Below are 21,409 nucleotides of genomic sequence, written 5' to 3' on the forward strand. Positions count from 1 at the left end.
AAAAATCCCTGAATACCTTGTATCTAATCATTTGGAGAAGATTTAAAAAATTGCTCTCACAGATGACAAACAAGTGAATAGAAAACAAGTTTCAAAATTCATGCTGGTGGTGGTTTGTTTAGTCTCTAAGTGGTGTCTGACTCTTGTGACCCCATGGACAGTAGCCCGCCAGACTCCTCTGTCCATGGGATTCTCCAGGTAAGAATACTGCAGTGGGTTGCCATTCCCTTCTCCAGGGGATCTTCCCAACCCAGGAATTGAAACTGGGTCTCCTGCATGGCAGGCAGATTCTTTACCAACTGAGCTACCAGGGAAGCCCAAAATTCATGTCAACATCATTCATGTTATTCAGCCAGTAAATGTTATGCTGTAAAGGCACTTGATGAAATGGAAATATGCTGCTACACTTTGCTAAGTGAAAAAAGAAATTACGTAGAAAAGGATTCCATTAATTTGACCATAAGTGTAGACAAATTCAGAGAAGAAAGCCTGGAAGACTACACCCTCAAATGCAAATAGAAATCATCTCTGAATTGAGGAATTATAAATGGAGTAAAAGAATATGTGTTTCTATTTTTTAGTATTAATATTTATTTAGCTAATAAAGATATATGCATAGTTTTATAATGAATTATGAAGCTATTTTAGATAAAGTAAGGTTATGTAGCACCATAATGAAGATCAAGATTTGACTATTTCCAGAGTGAGGTGATTCTCCCAAATATGTTGAAATGCAATGTTCTAAGTCCGCTTGATGGGGTTAAGGGCGCCACCATAGCAAGCATGGCTATGACAAGACCAGCCCCACCACACTGCTGTGGGCAATACCTGCTCCGCCATTCTTGCCTGGGAATCCCATGAGCAGCGGAACCTGGAGACCTACAGCCCGTGGGATCACAAAGAGTCGCACACGACTCAGCGACTACCCACTTGTCTCAGTTTTGTCATATGAAAAATGACAATGAAAATAAGGCATATCACTGGGTTGTTATCTTGATTAAATGATTCAGTGTACACAGAATACTGTCTGATGCATACTATGTGTTGTGTGAGTATTTTAAATTAATTCTATAAGAATAGCAACCTATGCCTGAGTAGTAAATACCTAGTGATTTCTTGATTTTTAAACCTTGAAGTAAAGTAGTCAACTACTATTATTCTTGCAAACTTCTTGCACATATAAAAACTTTATAAATGACTATTGCAAACGTGGTGTAGGATACATTGTCCCTAATGTATGTGTTCTACAAGTATTTTCAAAGGATTTGAATGTCATTATTTTTTTTCCAAGTATGCTAAGTGACTATGACAGATAAACATTGTCATGCTTGAAGCAATGTGTGATATTGGATGGGCATATATGGGCTGAAAATGATCCCACTGTGACTCAGAACAATTACATTTCAAAGAAGACTAATTATGACTTAAGGGATGAAAAATATTATAATCTATGCACTTATACAGTTTGTTACTGAATCTAATTAGAAATTGTCTTTTCTATGACCTCTTCCTGGTTATATAAAGATAATTATTCCATCTGTGAAAACTTATAAAATATAATGTATTCTGAAAGGCTTGTGTAAAGCTGAAACTAAGCTCAACTTAGCCAGCTCCTCACAGAGACAAGCAGATGGCAATTAATACAATGTCTCTGTCTTCAGAAAATAGTTGGGTAGGCTTGGCCAAAATAATATATCAAAAGACACACTTTGCAATGGTCAGGAAGTTTCAAAGCTTAAAAAAATAAACTCTTAAAGTCCTAGTTTCTAAAATGCTACTTAAAAATAAGATAACATATTTCTCTTTATTAATTTACAGAAGCATGTCTAATGTTTCATATTAGGATCTAAATGTGTGAAGCAAGTAAATTCTATAAAACCTTAGGGTTGAAAAATGAGGCTCTGGGGTCTGTGAGTGGTATTATTACCACAAGGGAAGTAGTTTGAGATTCCTTTCCTTTTTCTCTTTCAATTTGACAGATTTTTTTAATAAAAGGAAAACAAGGAATGCCTCTTAACAACCCCACTTATTCCATAAGCACCTTTATCATTCCTTATAGGATAGTTGGGGGAAGGTTACAGACTGTGCCATGAAGTTTATTTTTTCCAAGACTGTGGAACTGCCTCAACATACATTTCAAAAGATACTTTGTATTTGTGTGAATTTATTTAAAAGATAGATTCCTGGTGGCTCAGATGGTAAAGTGTCTGCTTGCAATGTGGGAGACCCAAGTTCGATCCCTGGGTCGGGAAGATCTCCTGGAGAAGGAAATGGCAACCCACTCCAGTACTGTTGTCTGGAAAATCCCACGGCCAGAGGAGCTTGGTGGGCTACAGTCCATGTGGTCACAAAGAGTCGGACAAGACTGAGCGACTTCACTTTCACTTTCTACTTACTTAAATGGGCTTCGCTGGTGGCTCAGTCAGTAAAGAATCTGCCTGCAATGCAGGAGAAAGGTCCCCTGGAGAAGGAAATGACAACCCATTCCAGTATTCTTGCCAGGGAAGTCCCATGGACAGAGGCCTCTGGAGGGTTTCAGTCCGTGGGGTCTCAAGAGTCAGATATGACAGAGCAACTAAACCACAGCTACTACTCACTTAAATGCAGAAGCAAGGATATTAATAATACAAAAGTGTTAAGTTCTTGTACTATTCCAGTTGAAATATCTTGGGGACTATTATTACCTACTGTACCATGTCCCAGCTCAATGTCTTCCTTCATATTTCATTTATATTTGTTTATTTTAACAATTAGTTAATATGAGGTCAGTTTTCAAGAAATAATTTTAATTTTCTAGGAGTGCTGAAAGGCATCTGCAATTCCAGGACTTTGAAATGGTTGTTCTGTTTCTCCCAACCACCATGACAGTTTTTTGCCCAGTTGAAGGCTCCCAGAGCATTCCAATATTCAAGTCAAGCACAGTTCACAGAAACAGATAATATGAATGAGTACTACGATGAATAATATGGAAACAGGATTAACAAAATTTGATGGCTAACTGGAATTCAAAAGAGATTAAGTAGGTTTGGAAATGCTGAGGTTGAGATATTTGCAAAAATTATAGGCAAAGCTTCCAAGTGACACTAGGTGATTCCAGTCTCAGAGACCATTGTAACTGTTAACAAGATATCTTCCCTTTCACCTTATTTCTAAGAAAAGCCTAACTTTAGTTCTGGAGGATTTCCTTAACCATCTCTAACATCTAAACAATTAGTGAGCAGAAAAGGCTGTGACTGGCATGTGAAATAAGAGAGTAAAAAAGGAACTAAAATCTTTTGATTTCTGTGGTAGACATTATCATGGCTAACCAATAACCCTACCACAATTGGGGAGGGTTATGCATTTTATTTTGTTAATAGAAATAAAAACCATACATCTATTATTTCAGAACAGAAGAAATATAAGACTTTGGAATAGTTCTTTTGTGTTTATCTTTCCTTTCTTAGGCAACCAGATGCTGTAGTTATGATGATGGAGTTTCAATCAAGCTTGAGACAATGAGTGACTGCACCCCCCACTGACTCAAGCATTTGTGGTACAAGATTGCTGAGAACTTGGTTACATAGCTTAGCACGCCAGTAAAATCACCAACTAGATTCTTAACACCATAGGAGGTACTCCCTGTATTTTCCAGTTAATATTCCTTTAATTCAATGAGATACTAATTATTAACTCCCACTTTAAAAAAGAAGAAAGATGAAAGTGAGCTTATAGAAACTAATGAGGGAAAGCAGGTCACAGAGGCCAGCTATAGATAATAGCTGGAATAAAGACTTGTCAGAGTAACAGAAGAGATAAAAACGCCTAACCTGAAAGGATACAAGAAGTTGAATAGGGTCAGAGATGGGGAGAAATATGATGTGCCCAGGGACAAGTGTATTTGCATAGTAATTTCAAAAACATTATTTCAAATAGCTGCCCAAGTTAAGTAATTTCCAAGTTAAGATATTAAGCATAGTCAAATGGGCCACAAATCTCCGTAGCCTGTATAATTCAGTTCACTTCTTGTGCATTATATCAAATCTTCGTTTCTCTAGTTCAGTTCAGTCCTCATTTTTCTGGAATATTTTCTCCACAATATTAAGTCCTGAATTAATTCCTCTGCCATTTCTTCAGTATTTTTAAAGCATATGCTTAAAATATTTTATACTGAGTATATTTTTCTTTGGGATTCCCTCATCTATCTGGTGTATTCTGATTTGGGTACATTTCTCAAGCATTAAATACCAGGATATTTTACATGCATGGCTGCAATCTATGAAATACTAAAATCAGCTTCAGGTATTCCATTAAAAATAAAACTTGAAAGGAAACTTCATTTCATCAAAGTTATAATGAATGACTTTTAAAATTAAGGTTAGCTAGGATAATGAACTTTCTGTAAAATAATAGATTTTAGATTCCCCCCACCCCTGCCCCGGGGTGTATAATGTATATCTTTACTTTCTGAGATAATTTAATTAAGGTATTTTTTTTTTTTGGTTTAGAGCTATATTTGAATATAGATAAATATATAGACTGATGTTCCCTCTGGTACCATTCCTATGATTTGAGGTGGCAAGCAGAAAATATCTCTTTATTAGCTGTTTATAGTCAATGATATTAATTATAATTTAAAACAATGGCATTTAATAGTTGGAAACAAGAAAAGTAGACATAAAATGTTACTGTAAATAATTAAATATTTTACTATCCACTTTATGTATGATTATAAAGAAGAAAAGAATTTGAGAGCAGCATATACAAAAAGAAATATATAACTAAAGATAAATCTACATTCATACATTAAGAAAATAGTGGCAGGTCTAAAATTTTCAAAAAGAAAGTGCAAATATACATGAACTATTCTCAATTATGCATTGTACATCAAATCCCAAGACTCAAATAGGCAATATGAATGATTTGTTACACACACACAAAACATACACACTCACACACATTAAAGCAATATGTATATAATATATTGTTTGTAATACATATTATATTCCTATGTAATTAAAATGTGTAAATGTAGTTATACTACATATCTATACATACACACATATAAACATATTAAAAACAATTGGAAATCCATCCAGAATTCAGCAATTACTTATTAGTCTACTTTGACAAGTATTTTTTACTTGAGCAAAATAAGTGTTATAAAACTTTTCAAGTATTAGCTTTTTATATTTTAATGTTAATATTTACATAGTGAAATATTATGAATCTTCAAAATGCAAATATCTTCCTCCCTTCCCACCAAAAAGATAACTATTATCTTGAATGTAAAGAGATTTACAGATAAAGATATTTATTTCTATAGATAAAAAACTACCTAATCTATAGATGTGTAGAACATATATATATTCAGCATTTAAAAATCTGCTTGAATGAGATATCATGGAAAGCCTTCTCAAATTGAATATTTAATCAATGAGTTAGACTTGTCTGTAATGATATGTGTATATATGAGTTGTTTTCTCTTTATTTATTTACCATCAACATTTAATGAAAAGCTTTGTACCTATAAATTAAAGAGTTGAGAATTCCACAATCATAGAATCATGCAAAGTGAGGCACTTTTTCACCTAAAACATTGTTTTGCATGATGATACACATTATTGGTTAATTATTTTCATTACATAACTACTACCTGTCGATTTGAACTTATTTATCTCTACAAAGACAAGATAAAGTAAAAAATATTTTTTTTTTACCAACAATATATTCTAGTCTCTTAAGAATGTATTTCAACATTTATCATTTAATCCTCAATTTCCATTGTAAATATATTATTTTGTTCTTCACTTATTGGAAATCTTTTTAGCCACTTCTTACTATAGTAAATAAAAACACAGTTGTACTCTGACTATTTTTGCTGATGTTGTATTAGTAGCTTCATAAAGCCTAGTCAAATATATCAACCAAATGCTCCTTTCTTCAATTATCAATTTTTTCAGTACAGCTTCTTTATAACTATAATATCTATAAATTTAGTCTACCATCAAAAGCAATACTTAGTAAGCACCACTGCCAAATGGTGTGGAAAATATGATTTTGTTATTGAAAAAGGCATAATATAAACATAGATTTTTTAAAGGCCCAAATCTTAGTGAATGAAAAGAAAGTTTAAAGTCATACACTCTGCTATTTTGCTTGTGTTATGTGTACATGTGTATCTGTTTGTGTAGGATCAAAGCACAGTCTTAAAATTCATAAAATAGTATCACAGAACCATATAGTATTGGATTCAGATGAACTGGGTGAAATATTAAAAGCATTTAAGCAAAAATACTTTTTTGACAATGGTAGTAAAGATTTTTATACTAAACTGTGAACATATGTGACAATTCTATTATTATTTTATGTTGGACCTGATTACATTTTCTTTAGTTTAAAATTTTTTACTATGCAGGAAGAGAATGCCTTAATCTTTTCATGTGTAAAGTGAACAGTAACTTGGTTGGTCTGCTCCCTCTAGCTGTGGGAAATGATTTACACACTTATTCTACATTAGTTTGAAATTAAAATTGGGATAAAATGTGGCTTTTCCACTCCACAGTTTCTGACTCAGTGAGGTATTTTTAAGTCTCTAAAGCTGATTCTAAGGCAAATAGACTGAGGACACTCCCAGCACCATCACCACCTTCATCATTATCATCATCATCTTATCTCACTAATATTGAATGCTTATGCCATGATTATAACTATACAAACAGTATGCCATTTTTAAATGATTTGTCTTACATTTCTATGGTATGTGTTCTATCTATGTTGCTATTTTATGAATGCAGAAAATCTGCACATGTAGGTTAACTAGCTTTGCTTAGCCGTGTAATACTCGGTGGGGCTGGAGTTAAACTCAGGGAGCTTGCTTCCTTCTGGGTGGGTACCTTTAATCAATGTGCTTGAAGGATTTTGGAATATGGATGACAGTCTGGAACAAATATGTGTGTGGATATAGGCCAGGGTTTATTTTTAGAGCAGTGGTTTCCCAACTTTCATGTTTTATATACTCTAATCAGAAAAAAAAAAAAAGCTTCAGGTGACCTCCAACATTTGCTGTGTTTGTGTATACTAATCATTTACTTCTACAACTTTTGTGACCCTGCAGATATTTCACAAAACAAACCGAAAAATGAAATGCAAAAGAACGAGATAAAACAACAAAAATAGAAATTCTTATATTTTCCCTCAGCTTGGTTGATGGTCTTGTGTATGCCCTGTGTTATCTAAGCACCTGTCTGGAGGCTGTTCTTAGGATAGAGCTGCACTTCGTGGTCAGGTGGATGTTCCAAGCAGACATTTCCCACCTTATCCTGCTTCCTCTCTCTTCAAGAGAACAATTTGCTCTAGTTCTCAGCCTGACTTTTACTGTGTGGCTCTGATCATGTAGCGGTAACTTTCTGGTTGCCAAATTGTATCTAGAATGGATGGCTATTAAGGATAATAATGATTGAGAATGTGTGATAGTAGACAAAGGTAGGACATGAAGTAAAGAATTAAATCAAATGAATTGTGGAATTTTCAACCAGTTCTTTTTCTTAATTATATTACTTATTTAAATTCTCATTTAGTAACATTAAATTAATGCTATCAAGAAGAATCTGAATAAAATGTAGAGACTTGTACATCTATAGATAATAGCTGCATGGTACCAACTGAGGTATGGCTTCCCAACTGTCTCTAGCGGTAAAGAACCTGCCTGCCAATGCAGGAGATGTAAGAGACACTGGTTAGATCTCTGGGTCGGGAGGATCCCCTGGAGAAGGAAATGGCAACCCGCTCCAGTATTCTAACCTAGAGAATCCCATGGACAGAGGAGCCTGGTGGGCTGCAGTTCCTGAGGTTGCAAATAGTTAGCCTGCATGCACTAACTAACGTACTTAAACACTCTCAGATTGAGTTTCTCCAACTGCAAAATGAGATAACACACCCGACTTCTGGGTATGTTGTGATAAGTCAGGTAAAAAGAATTGGGACTGCCCTGGAACATGCCAAATGCACAACAAAGGTAGTTAGTATTAAGCCATAAAACAAGCCACTAATTTAAACATTTATAATCCCAGATTTCTTCAGAACCCTGGAATTAATCCATCCTTAGACTGTGTAGGAGTCCCCATTACCACGGAAATAAAAGATCAAAGGAGTTAGCTGTCAATGTGAATACTGCTTAAACGGTGGAGGAAAGAGCTCCTTCCAAGGCAGGGCCAGAATAATAGGAAATACTTGCTGCAGACTGCATACAAACGGCAGAGGAGTTTGGTGGGCTACAGTCCAAATGGTCACAAAGAGTCAGAAGCAACTGAGGGACTAAGCACACATATCAGGTTTATACACCCAAGGCTAATGTATGCAGTTTCTATTATGTGAAAAGTCAGGTTTTGGAGTACAAACTTACTGTCCATAGGATTTTCCAGGCAAAAATACTGGAGTGAGTTGTCAAGTCTTTCTCTAGGGGATTTTCCCGACCCAGAGATCGAACCTACATTTCTTACACTGGTAGAGGATTTTTTTTACCACCAAGCCACCAGGAAAGCCCATAATGATATTTGGGGATGTTTAAATCAATCACCTTAGTCACTGCCAGGAAAAAACATCTAGTGAAGTCCAATCTAATGACTAGTTTTTAAAAGGTGGGGTGAGGGGTGGTTAAATGATAAATATGAGAAAATCTCTTAGGTACTAGAATAATGATGCATAGATATAGAAAATTGGATGCAAAAGATCAGGAAATTAGAACACTAATTCAAAAGGCACAACATCCAAAAGTAAGTATCAGAGCAAGTGGAGAGGAAACATTGCAGAATAAATGTCCATTCACTGCCTTCAAGTTCTCTCATGCAGTCTACAGAAAAATGCAATTTAGGTTTTCCCCACCCTAATACTGTAATGCAACCAACCTATCAAGATCAAAAGGAATTTTCCATTATATTTTAACAAAATCTAAAAAATACATTTATTTATTACTGTAAAATTAACTTCACAGTGGTAAAACATATTGTTGCCTTCACAATAACCACACTCTTTTTAAAAATGCTCCCTTTCTCAGTTTGCAAATCTCCATACACATTTGTGTTTCTCTTTTGCCTGTAGAATCTCCATTTCATTTTCTTGCCCTAAATTCTGAAGTTCCGTTCTTAAAAAAGTTTTTGCCCATTCAGTACATGTTTATCTCTTGGTTTTACAGCTTCAATTAATATTTATATACTGAAGCATCATAAAGCAATCTCCTGAATAGTCTATACATATCTATTTCCTGATCTACAAACCTATTTTCCAAGAGGCATCTCAATGATCATCTTTCATTCTTCATTCTATATCACTGCATGCATGGGTACTCAGTCACTTCAGATGTGTCTGACCCTTTTGACCTTCTGGACAGCACCAGGCTCCTCTGCCCATGAGATTTTTCTGGCAAGAATACTGGAATGGGCCCTCCACGTCATGATTATGTTGTTTCTTTCACCAAATAAAACCAGCCTCCACTCAGAAATTCTCAGTTGAATAAAAATTCCCTGTTTAATGTTTTCCTCCTTTACCTCTCATTCATATTCAAGCTTCATCTATGGTCAATTCTACCCCATAAATCTTTCAAAGATATGCACTAATCTCCTATGACCTCTAAATTCCTAATCCATAGCTTCTTGTTATTACTTGTTTCTCATACCAGCAAAATAACTTGGAATGATATTTTGAAATTAGAAAATATCTTTCAGGAATGTTAAGAATTTCAGACTGTTTAATCTAAACTCAGGTCCAAAACTCTGTCCTACAGAAATAAACTGACATTTAGAAATGCAATGCATTATTGCAGTGCATTGTTTATTGTGTAAAAAATGTAGAAATCTAATTGTTGAAGCTAGTTGAGCAATTTTTGATATATACAACCAGTCAGTGTTTAAAGAGGTTTTGGACAGAATTATGACAATGATAGTTAACAGTTTCTTGGCAGAGAAACTATATGCTATCCAGAAAGTAGAGTTTGATAGTGAGTTATATTTAATAAGAAAACCAGTATTACAAATGAACATGAAAAATAGATATCTTCTTTAACTTATCACCAGAAGAGTCCATAACAAGTTCCAATGTGTACCTGAAGTGTCCAGATTTGGCTTCTTTTCATTAATTAAAAACAAAAACCAAAGGCTGATGCATCGTGATGAATAGCTCAAGAATTTTATAAGTGTTTCTCAAGAATTAGAAAAGAGTGAATCGAAGAGTGACTAGACACATCTACAGTGGTAGATGTGTCTCTCGAAGTAGTTGCAAATGACAAGAAAGCAGATACATGTCTCTGCCCATTTGGAATTAATAAACAATTTTAACATAAAAATTACAGTGCTTGAGAGCTCATTTGTAGGGCAATTAAATGAGTGATAAGTAAAGATGTTGCAAAGAAAAAAATAAACAATATAAAAAATAAAACATAACGCAAATGAACTTATCTATGAAACAGAAACAGACTCAGAGATACGAGAGAGGGAACCTGCCAGGGAGGATGGTGAGGGAAGGATGGACTGGGGGTGTGGGATTAGCAGATGCGAACTATCATGTAGAGAAGGCATGAACAACAAAGTTCTGTGGTATAGCACAGGAAACTGTATCCAATATCCTGTGATAAACCATAAAGGGAAATAATATGAAAAAGAGGGCTTCCCCAGTGTGTCAGACAGGAAAGAATTCACTTACAGTACAGAATGGGTCAGGAAGATTTCCTGGAGAAGGGAACAGAGAAGGGAATGGATGTGAATCACTTTTTGTACAATTGTAAATCAACTAACTTCAATAAAATACTTTAAACAAACAAACAAACAAAAAAAAGAGGTAATGAGGATTCTCTAGGGGTCCAGCGGTTAGGACTCTGCGCTTTCACTGCTGAGAGCCTGGGTTCAGCAAACTTAACATTCCACGAGCCTTGTGGCCAAAGCCAAAATGAAACAAAAAATCCAAACCTCTTAAAAAAGGAGGTCACTGATGCTCCACTAGAGATTTTTAAGAATAAAATAGATGGCAAACTCTTGAAAACAATTCAGCTATAATTCAACTTAAAGGCAGAAAAACGGTGGCATTTTCCTTTCCCATGATTTATGTACAATTTCCTCATTTCTACAGGAATGACATTTCTAAATTTTGCACTTAGAGAAAATTACCTAGGTTATTTTTAGCCACAACTGATGTGCCAAAAGTACTCCCACTTTAATATACTATCCTGTTAATTTACGAAATTCATTTATCATGTAAGTTCTTAGAAGGAAGGAGCAGATAAAATGTAAATGTACTGATCTTGTGTGTTGATAAGTCACTGTTCTGTGATAGCATTTCAAACTTGATTTAATATGCCAAAGCAGAGTCTCTGAAAAATTACATGTTTTCCTTTAACTTTAAGACATTTTTGATGATCCTGGATGTTTTTTACGGAGTACTAATTAACGAGATAAACTTCTGTCAAAAATATTTCTACTTTACTAATTCTAGAGCCATTTTTTTCTTTTTTTTTTATGTAAACAAGAATTGTCTGACTTGATCACTTCTGAATATTCATGCATTATTTCAAAAGGGCATGCATTGTCTCAAAAAGAAACTGATTTTCTAGAAGTTGTGAAATGGTAGATTTTTAGAGCATTTGAGCTGAATTCTCTCAAGTGAGTGGTGGCAAGAAAACTCTCACACTGCGAGTCTTTAAAAGAAAGGTCAAACATCTTCCCGGTCACCATGGCAAAAGGAACTCATTCATTTCTCAGATTATGAGTTGTTACCAGCACTGTGAGAGAGAAAGGATTCTTATGGGTTATGAAGTTCTCTATTTGTGTTTTTCCTTAATCTGTTACACCAAAGCAAAGATACAGGTATTAGATGATCATCGTTATTAAGGAAAGTCATCATGACAACAAAATATAAAAGTTCCAATTTCTCATGTTCATCAGCATAGTACTCAAATATTAGGGTCAGTATCATTAATCCTAATCTAATGAAAGGGATATGAAAAATCAGTATGCTCTTTCAAACTTTGTAATGCATTTTTTCCTATTGCATTGCTACTCAATAACATGTCAAATACTATACTATAACACTTTACATATAAAATAATGTTAAGAGCATGACTGGCAAAAAGTTCACTATCAATTCATAATTAGTTATTGATATTATTTATCAGATGACATGTAGTATATTATAATAAATTTCTAAACAATAGGTTTCCTATGAATGCATGGGAATTTGTGCACATCAGTTTAAAGCAACTTCAATTTATGGTAATTTAATTAAATAATTTTTTAAAATTTTCTGGAGATAAGTACCTTAGAAATATTTCATAGGAGAAAACAAAATAAAACAAAATGCATAAGTAGATAATCTATGCATTAAGATTTCTACAAATTGTGTGAAAGTGTGTGTGTTTTTAATTATAAAAGGAAACAAATAAAAAACATGCTAAAATTGAAACTAAAAATTATATATAATTTACCTAATGATCTGATTAGTTTTAATCATTGGTAAAAAGTGTTGGTAAAGAAAACAGATATAAAGAAAAACAGAGCAATTGATTTCTAAATTTCATAAACTCATTATTTAAAAATTTAAGAAATTCTAGACCTATAAATTTGTATGTTTATTCTTATTGGAAATATTTTTTAAATATTTTGTTAAATATTTGTAAATACTTGGTAAACAGAAATATTCAGATTATATTGAAATCTAAATATTTTCAAATTTATAGTTATAAATATATATTTGCATATTAGCAATATTTAGACATTTAAAGTACTTTGAATTTGAGATAAATAATATTATATGAAAGTATACTATTTTATTACTTCATTTGATATTGCAAATACATCTAATATATAGATATGTCTCAATTATAATTATAAATTAGCAAATATTTTATGAAAATAAATAGTCTTCTCTCCAGATACAGTAATTAAAAAAATAAACTGATAGAACTGAACTATAAATTTACATAATCTGAGAAAACAGTTGATATTCTACTTATACAGTTTGTTAACTTCTTCCTCTGTTATTTCATATGCTAGTTATAGATTTACTAAATGCTTTGGAAAATTTACATTGAAATATTTTATTAAAATTAGTAACCCAATTAAAATTGCTTGCAACAAATCAGAATTGAGACAGTAACAAATCCCTTTCACAATTTGCATTTTCTTAATTTTTAGTTTTGTGTATTTCATATTTGATGAATTAACCTTCATGTAATGGATATAATAGATTGAAAGCTAATATGTGTACATGTTTGAATATGTATATATTTGTACTCATAATGTGCTCAATAGTTTGCTTTTATTATTATTATTTTTGTAACATTCTTAATTACTTAAGCTTTTTAACTTTAAGGATTTTTGAAAGTCAATGAAGAATTTGATAACCAAAAAACCTGACAAAAAGAAAGAAAATAAAATCAGTATATATCAACTTTAATAAGAAATTATCCTTCAAAGAAACTTATAGTTTTATTCAGATATGTGGAAATCTCCACACTAAATGTCATTTACTAAGAAATAAGTAATTTATTATTTAAAAAATATTTATTCTATAAATAAATATTTCCACATATCTATAAGGTTTATAACTTTAAACCTTGGCATGGCATCTGATAGTAGAGTGGTAAATATTTTTTTAAAAATTAAGAAACAAAATTCTGGAGAAAGATGCTACATTCCTCCCAAGAAACTTGTTTTAAATCTTCTAGATATAAAGAACTTTTATTTTCCCGAATCTGAATTGCAGAGATGCTAAATTGATCTTTGTTTTAGAGAATGTTCAATGTACACATCAAGTTTAGAGATTTTTAGAAATTTTTCCTTTTGAAGGGAAAATTAGAGGGTTTTTCAAGTACTTTTTCACTCTATTTTCATTGAGTTAGCTTATATAATCAATACTTGCCTGATGATCGCATTCTTACCTGTATATCTTCAAGTTCAATCAGGTCTGAAGAGACTGAAATTCAAACTTCACGTGAAACACATGAAGAATAGTAGGAGAGTTGGCCCTGATTTTGCTTCACAGGTTTCTCATCAACCCTTACATGAGCCACATTGCTCTGAGTTACAGACACTTGTGCATGTAGTACCAAGACCCTCAATATGTCACTGCTTACTGAATGCTATTTTGGGTTCTCTGAGTAGAGCCACGAACACTGAGCCTTTGTGCAGAATATCATAAGGGCACTCTGATGGCCGTTCATAGTCTGGGGTTAAAATGCAGACAGCTCCAGCAAATAGTTATGAGCTGATTTTTTTCCCCCTCTTTTTCCTAACAAGAAACAAAAAAGAAAATAAAGTGCTTATTGGCTGGAGGTGATAAGGAGGGAATTCAACTTATGTAAGAGAATTTTGCAAGTGGAAAGGACATGCCCTCTACTTGAAGATTAGCTGATGAAACAAATGATCAATTTAAAGCAGGCACAAAAGTTGCTAAAAAGAGAAGAGCTTTTAAACTCTGTCTCTATGACTTCTGGCTGCTCCTAAATTCAGTCTTTCTACTCACGAATAAAGTAAAATACAGAAAGAGAAGGCGATGTCTAAATTATGATCCTCTTGTTTCCCTTGGTTTATGAACTACATAAATCTATTTATTTTATTAAATTTATAGTTAGATTTTTTTATAAATAGTTATTATTGTTTATAGTGAACTACATAATATTACACTCTATACTGTTTACTCAAGTTGTTGTTAATTAAAAATCATTTTTGAACCAAATCAGAGAAAGCTTAAAGAATACAAGCAGTGTCTAACACCATGATCGATGTCTATAAATTTTAATACTTTTATGGTTTACATATGCAAGTATTGCAGGAAACAGCCTCAAATTTCAGAAATAGACTTAAACCCTACACTATCTGGAGGATACACATGTTCATTCTTTTTACCATAACAATGGAAGGATAGGGGGAAAGGGATTACAACCAATGCTAATGAGAAGAATATAGATTATGTGATACAGATTATCTGATTCATGCTTACTTAGTTTTTGAGTTCATATAAAACAATTCTATTGGTCACCATTTGCTAAATGAATGTTAAAGACCTCTGTAACATGCAGGAAAACCAAACAGTATTTTTCCCTGTTAGGTTTTTTTTTTTTAAATTGTGGTAAGAACACTTAACATGGGAGCTACCCTCTTGACAACTTCTTTAAAGTGCATATTACAAGACTGTAAACTAGTGGCATGATGTTTACAGCAGACCTCTAGAAATCGCTCCTCTTGTGTAACTGAAATGTTACACCCATTGAACAATAGCTCCCCATTTCCGCCTGTCCCCAGGCCCTGTCAACTGACATTCTACCCCCTGCCTCTGAGTTTGATGACTTTAGACACCTCCCGTATGTGGACTCAGGCAGCACATCCTTCTGTGAATGCCTTTCACTTGCATAATGAACTCCCAATTCATCCATATTCCAGTTTTGGAGTACGAATCTAATATTTTATGGGTTATAGTTTCCTGCATTGGTACAGTCTCCAGCTCCACTCTGAACTGCAATTATACTTTTGCAACCAATAGCCCTGTTCAACAAGATGTCCCGAGGGCTTATCTCCAGGCAAAAGAGAGCAAGTGTGGGTCAGCATTTTATACACTGATTGTTATAAAACCACTAAAGGGGCAACTGGGACTGTAGAAAATCTACAGAGACAGGAATAAACTTTCTAAATAGTGTACAGTTTGAAACTATATGTTTTATGTCAAATACCATTGATGGCAATTTTTTTTTTCGTTAACTAAAGATCTGTTATAAAACACCTATATAAAGTGACCAACTAGATTTGTTTTTAATCTAGGCAAAAAGTGCTGTAAATGCCTAAGAGTTTATAGTCCCTGGGAGAAGAAAGTTTCTTAATACCACATTGGGGAATCCAGCAAGTCTGTATATCAAAACCAAGAACGTAGACTTGACTGGATTGATGGGACTGGCCATCAAATAAGCTTTGGGATTACTTCTACCACGTTTTCCTCACATCAGGAGAAAAGTTGTTTCTAAGAGAGTAAATAAACAGGGCATGGAACATGACTGTATAAGAAGGGAGAGCTCAGAATTCAGAATACACCATCCATAGGAGAGACAGAGCCACTGGTACCCTAAGGGTTACTGGAGGTCTCCACACCACAGAACAAACGCAGGGAGGGTGGACCATTCCTGAGACACAGATACTGTTTCATAACTACCCAGAAATATTCTAGCAAACAATCATCAGCTTTCACATGCAGTCCGGGAGAATTCTCCAAATGTCATCTGACAGCAGGCTGTTGAAAAGAGTGTGTAGTTTCAGAAGAATTCAAACTAGGATTGAATTGAGTTAATCTAAGATTTAAATTAAAATATTACAATTCATCAATGCTCTAAAGCGCTACCAATTTCTTTTTAAAAAATATAATTAAGAAATGTAAATCTAATGACTAGCTGCAGAATGGAGCAACTAATGAAGTTCAGACCTAACAGCAGGCAGAGGACAAAAGTCAAATGTTATTCAGGCTCAATTCCTGCAGATAAAACTTCAATCAGGAAGTTTAGCTGTACATATATTCCAGCATAGATGATCCAGATGACTTTAATAAGATATTAAGGCTCCAGTCTGCTGTGGTCTGGTTGACAGAATTAAAGGTCTCCCTCCAGCATAGATGATCCAGATGACTTTAATAAGATATTAAGGCTCCAATCTGCTATGGTCTGGTTGACAGAATTAAAGGTCTACCTCCTTCCTGATCACCACAGTCATGGAGCACACTATTATGTATTATATATTATAATAGCATATTGTTATTATAATATAATAAAATAATATTCATGAATGGTTTTAGAAAAACTCATATATATTAATAGAAATAATTTAAAATATATTAACTGTAAATCATTTTGTCAACTAAGATTCTTTTTGGCTGCCATAGAGACAACAATACAAAATAAAGTTAAACGAATGGAATAAACCTTGGAGAAATGTGGAACATACATGAAAAGATGACATTGGCTTAGGGTTAGTTGGAGCCAGTGGTTTCACCCTGCAATCAGTTATTCAAGATTATTTGCTCTTATCTTGCACTTAAGAATAATTTATCCCCCCAAGTCCCAAAAACTTCATTTTTGTCTTATTGACTAATATAATCATTTGTCCATATTTGAAAAAGATACACCAAAGAGAAAAGACTAGAACCACTAAGCCATTCCTGCACATGAAAGGAAGAACTACTTGGCAGAGAAAGGATTAACAAATAAATCTGTCAATAAATGTATTTGTGAACAAGTAAAATTTAGATTGTTGAATCTGGTTTGATAATCAACAGTGTTTACTATAGACAAATATGTAAAATAGCCTTTCAAAAAGCTGAAAATAAAAGTAATTTCTTTCCTAGAATGACTTTTAGATGTTATTCTTTTCTAATAGTCCAGTTTGATGTATTTTCTCTTTTTTTTTAAATCACGATCATATATCAAAATGATAAATAAGAGAAGTTTAAATATACACTAAATCACTAGTTAATCCATATATTTCAAATAACGTCAATCCTTTTGTGTTAAACTCAGAAAACTTGGCTGCTAATAAAGAAACATTCTATTGAATACGGCAACATTTTGCATAGTCTTAGAAGACTTAAAACCAGTTCAAGCTGGCTTTAGAAAAGGCAGAGGAACCAGAAATCAAATTGCCAACATTCAGTGGATCATTGAAAAAGCAAGAGAGCTCCAGAAAAACATCTATTTCTACTTTATTGACTATGCCAAAGCCTTTGACTGTGTGGATCACAATAAACCATGGAAAATGCTGAAAGAGATGGGCATACCAGGAGATCTGACCTGCCTCTTGAGAAACCTGTATGTAGGTCAGGAAAGAACAGTTAGAACTGGACATGGAACAACAGACTGGTTCCAAATAGGAAGTGGAGTACGTTAAGGCTGTATATTGTCATCCTGCTTATTTAACTTATATGCAGAGTACATCATGAGAAACACTGGGCTGGAGGAAGCACAAGCTGGGATCGAGGTTGCCAGGAGAAATATCAATAACCTCACATATGCAGATGACACCACCCTTATGGCAGAAAGTGAAGAAGAATTAAAAAGCCTCTTGATGAAAGTGAAAGAGGAGAGTGAAAAAGTTGGCTTAAAGCTCAACATTCAGAAAACTAAGATCATGGCATCTGGTCCCATCACTTCATGGCAGATAGATGGGGAAACAGTGGCTGATTTTATTTTTCTGGGCTCCAAAATCACTGCAGATGGTGATTGCAGCCATGAAATTAAAAGACGCTTACTCCTTGGAAGGAAAGTTATGACCAACCTAGACAGCGTATTAAAAAGCAGAGGCATTACTTTGCCAACAAAGGTCCATCTGGTCAAGGCTATGGTTTTTCCAGTGGTCATGTATGAATGTGAGAGTTGGACTATAAAGAAGGCTGAGCACCAAAGAATTGGTGCTTTTGAACTGTGGTGTTGGAGAAGATTCTTGAGAGTCCCTTGGACTGCAAGGAGATCCAACCAGTCCATCCTAAAGGAGGTCAGTCCTGGGTGTTCACTGGAAGGACTGATGTTGAAGCTGAAGCTCCAATACTTTGGCCACCTGATACGAAGAGCTGACACATTTGAAAAGACCCTGATGCTGGGAAAGATTGACGGCAGGAGGAGAAGGGAACAACAGAGGATGAGATGGCTGGATGACATCATCGACTCAATGGACATGGGTTTGCGTGAACTCTGGGAGTTGGTGATAGACAGGGAGGCCTGGCGTGCTGCAGTTCATGGGGTCATGAAGAGTCGGACACAACTGAGCGACTGAACTGAACTAGATTTATGTTTTAAATTCTAGTTGCAGTAGCCATCGGTTTGGTGCAATTAAAATGTGTTCATTGTAAAGTGACTATACTCCAATAAAAATCAATTAAATAAAAAAGCAAACCAACAAATAAATAAAATGTATCTGTTCATATATACCCACAATTTATTATTTTATTTTCTGTTTTGTTGCTTTTTTTCTTTTTTGTGGGAAGACCTTGTTTTGGAGCTTTGTATCTAAGGAATAATTCTCTCTGGTTAAATTACAACATAAACCCCAGGACAGAGAAAATTGATTGAATAATACATAAATAACAAAAGTTCTATTCCATAAATATATATATTTTAGTAATTGGTAATACATAAACAATTCAAAATAATAGAATTCAAAAGTACAAGTCCCAAAATGTAGCATTAGCACCCTTGAACCCTGGCTCTTGAACTATCTATTTACCTATCTATCTACCTATCAGTCATCCATAATCTTTCCTTTTGCAAGACATCTTGTTAGAGGTTATAGTTATACAAAGACAAATATGACTCTGACCAACCATCTCTTGAAAATAAAAAGCACACATCATTTTAAGCATCAAACAAGATGCTTAACCAAATGAAACGAAACAAAATGAAAGTCCAATAAAATAACTTTGAAAAAGAGAAATGATAAACTCCAGACTATGTGATGACATGTGAGATATATGTATTTAATCAAGAGCTGATCAGGAGAGAATTTTAGAACAAAACACTTTCTTTGCAGAATGAGCCATGCTGTAGGAGACGGCCTATTCTTTGTGCTCAGTCGCTTAGTCCTGGCCGACTCTTTGTGACCCCATGGACTGTAGCCCACCAGGCTCCTCTGTCCATAGGATTTTCCAGACAAGAATACTGGAGTGAGTTGCCATTTCCTTCAAGGTCCCTAATTTGAGGGACATTTTATGAAAGATTTTTCATATATTTTTATAAAGAAACGGACTTCCCAGGTAGCTCAGTGGGAAAAAATTCTGCCTACCAAAGCAGAGGATGTGGGTTCAATCCCTAGGTCAGAAAGATCCCCTGAGGAAGGAATTGGCAACCTACTCCAGTATTCTTGCCTGGAAAAGCTCACGAACAGAAGAGCCTGCTGGGCTACAGTCCATGGGCTCGCAAAGAGTCGAACAAATGTGAGTGACTGAGGGAGTGACCCAGCGCAGAGCATATAAAGAAAAACTCTGCTTAAATGTTATTCATTTAAATTAATAAAAACTAGTCCTTGGAAATTAGCAGTGCTTAAATATTAATTCAATGATATTTTATCCACATATGCAAAATAAGACACTTAACATGTCAAATAATCCAGCTTTCTGGTTTTTTTTTTTTTAATCAGTTTCATTAGAACACAACCATACTAACTTGTTTACATATTGTCCAAATTATGGATGTTTTCAAATTCTTAAGGCAGACTGAGTAATTGCAAGAGACTCGACCTGCAAAATCAAAACTATTTCCTACCTAGTCATTTACAGGAAAAGTTTACCATTATCTGATTTATATTCATGTGGTGTAGTGTTTTTAATTAATATGTATAGGAAATTTTACTTAAAAATTAAATTACACGTATTTGATCAATAGATGAATAAACACACGCACAAATATACAAAAATCGACACAGCAGCAGTCTTCTTGCACTACATTATCTTGCTCATCTGTGGGTCAATAAATTGCTATGGCTGACTAAAATGTTAGCTTTTTTATTAAAAGACAGCTTAAACTTTTTTTAAAATTACTTATTTATTTGGCTACACTGATTCTTTGTAGCAGTGTGTGAATTCTTAGTTGTGGTAGGTAAGATCTAGTTCCCTGACCAGTAGCTGAATTTGAACCCCCTTCTTTAGGAGCACAGAGTCTTAACCACTGGACAACAAGGAAGTCCCAGGACAATTTAATTTTATATATTTGCATAAAATATATGTTAGGTTGGCCAAAAAAGTTCATTTGGGTTTTCTCCTAATATGTTATGAAAACATACGAAAGAACTTATAGCTAATTCTAATGTCTTATGGAAAATCTGAAGGAATGTTTTGACCAACTCCAAATACATTCATGTTAATTTTATACATATATTTTCCCCTAGCGTATTAAGGATTTTCTTCACAGTATTATCCTCAGAATGGGTCTCTGCATCTCTTTTTATAAAACATGCTCATCATGTAGCTATGTTTCCTAGTTTGCTTCTGAAGAATAAAGAAGGAATTTAAACAAACTGTGAAGACATATAGTATAATAGACATGTAGTGTCTGGCATATAGTGTATTGTGTAATAAACACATACTGTAATATTCAGGAGATGTTTTAGGTTTACTGTGAAGTTGAATAGAAAACGTACATAGGTCCCACATTCCCCTCACCCCCACACATGCAGAGCCTCTTCTGCTGTCAACATCTCCCATCAGAGTAGAACATTTGTTATAATTGATGAGCCTACAGGGATATGTAATTATCACCCAAAGTTCATAGTTTACATTAGGATTTACCCTTGGGTGCTTTACATTCTGTTGACTTTGACAAATGTTTGGACGTGTATCCACCATCAGAGTATCATGTAGAGTTGTTTCATGCCCTAAAAATCCTCTGTGCTCCACCTATTCATCCCACCCTTCCCCTTAATTC

General features: G+C 34.2%; 1 protein-coding gene across 2 annotated transcripts in view; it reads right to left on the bottom strand.

The window, feature by feature from the left end:
- CDH19 (cadherin 19) overlaps positions 1–14,168 on the bottom strand; it is a 74,739-nt gene extending 60,571 nt beyond the window's left edge. Inside the window, exon 1 of one of the 2 annotated variants that reach the window (XM_020915395.2) lies at positions 13,904–14,168. The gene's annotated coding sequence lies outside the window, so the exon portion shown is untranslated. Of the gene's footprint in view, positions 1–10,674; positions 10,704–13,903 lie in introns of those variants that run through there. The other variant, XM_070452931.1, reaches the window with a different exon arrangement.
- Between the last annotated feature and the right edge of the window lie 7,241 nt (positions 14,169–21,409).

The sequence above is a fragment of the Odocoileus virginianus genome, chromosome 22 (assembly GCF_023699985.2).
Source record: "Odocoileus virginianus isolate 20LAN1187 ecotype Illinois chromosome 22, Ovbor_1.2, whole genome shotgun sequence".
NCBI lineage: Eukaryota > Metazoa > Chordata > Mammalia > Artiodactyla > Cervidae > Odocoileus > Odocoileus virginianus.